Source organism: Mesoplodon bidens, assembly GCF_964165515.1.
Source record: "Mesoplodon bidens genome assembly, chromosome: 16".
Classification (NCBI taxonomy): Eukaryota; Metazoa; Chordata; class Mammalia; order Artiodactyla; family Ziphiidae; genus Mesoplodon; species Mesoplodon bidens.
In genome coordinates, this window is record NC_138173.1 from 75,132,850 (window position 1) to 75,134,203 (window position 1,354).

Consider the following 1,354-nt stretch of genomic DNA (forward strand, 5'->3'; position numbering starts at 1 on the left):
AAGAGGGCCTCGCGGGACGGCGGGGCGGGGAAGGCAGCCGGGGGCGCGGGCTGCAGCGCCGCCCGGAGGCCGGCCCCAGCCGCGGGTCCCAGCCGGGTCCCGAGACCCGCCGGCCCGGGGGCAGGGGGCAGGGGCCGAGGAGAGGGAGGCCGGGCGGAGGGGGCCCGCGGGCGGAAGAGGGGAAGGGGACGACTGCCGAGAGCTAAGGAGAGCCAGGGCCGGGCCCGAGAGGCGGCAGGTGCGGGCCGGGCCCTCGGCAGGTGCGGACGCGGCCGTGGACAGGTGTGGCCGGGCTCCGGGCAGGTGTGGGCTGAGGCGAGCCCCTCGGCGGGACACAAGCTGGCTGGCGCCCTCGAGCGCCGTGACACACGGACAGCCCTCCCACAGCCGACCCGACACCCTCCCTTCCCGGGAGCCCCCCACCTTGCACTTACACAGCCGGACCCCCGGGCCCGGAGCCAACGGCCTGGCGGGCGGCGGGGCCGAGTAGCCTCTTCGGACGCTCCCCCGGCTCAGAGCTGGAGCTTCCGACTAGCGGCTGAGCCGGCACCGCCCCTGCGCATGCGCAGGGCCCGTCCCGGGCCGGCGATCCGCTCCGGGTTTTGGAAGAGACGCCGGGGAAGCGAGGGGAGGGGGAGGGGGAGGAGAGGAGTGATGAAAAGTGGAGGGAGCTAGATGGTCGCAGGGAGGGGCAGGGAGGAGGAGGGAGACGGAGGGACCCAGAGGAAGAAAAGGGGAAGGAGAGCAGCTGAGAAGGAAAGAAAAGCTTTAGCTCCTGGGGCCGCGCACCCCGAAGGAGATGCCACTCCTGCCTCCGTGCGCCTTTCCAAGCCGTCAAGGCGCGCAGCTCAAATTTCACCTACGTGGTGCAGCCCTCCAGCCCAGGGCCTCTGCAAAACCCTTACGGGATCACACTCCTTGCCCACGCGCCGAGCCGGGCTCCGTGTCGCGCACCCGCAGGCGTTGTCGCCAGTGCTCTGAACTACCTTGGGGAGAGTATACGTTCCCCTTTTACAGGCTGAGAAATTGAGGCCGCGTGCCTCCAGGGCATGCCTTATGTGCAAGGTCACAGGGGCTGGGCGGGGCCGGGAAGTAGAAGGTCAGAGCCCGAGCCCCAAGCAGACTGCCCGAGGGCTGGTTCTTGGTCCCCATTCCCCCTTGGAAAACCACTCCTGACTCTGGGGGTCCCGTCTAGGGCTCCGAATAGGCCCCCTGGTGTGGGACAGCTGTCCTTAGTTCCAGAGCCCAGCTTGCTAGGTAGGGGCAGAAGGGGTTATCCAGGTTAAAAATAAAGAAATAAAACTTAAAAAGGAATTCACATACATAGGTTGGCATGTGCATAGCATATTTGAAA

The 1,354-nt window shown here is 67.6% G+C and overlaps 1 protein-coding gene across 3 annotated transcripts in view; it reads right to left on the reverse strand.

Moving 5' to 3' along the window:
- The window catches only part of TRAPPC9 (trafficking protein particle complex subunit 9), a 503,630-nt gene extending 502,672 nt beyond the window's left edge, over nucleotides 1-958 (reverse strand). Inside the window, exon 1 of one of the 3 annotated variants that reach the window (XM_081258084.1) lies at nucleotides 864-958. The gene's annotated coding sequence lies outside the window, so the exon portion shown is untranslated. Of the gene's footprint in view, nucleotides 1-434; nucleotides 555-863 lie in introns of those variants that run through there. The other 2 variants (XM_081258086.1, XM_081258085.1) reach the window with 2 other exon arrangements.
- Between the last annotated feature and the right edge of the window lie 396 nt (nucleotides 959-1,354).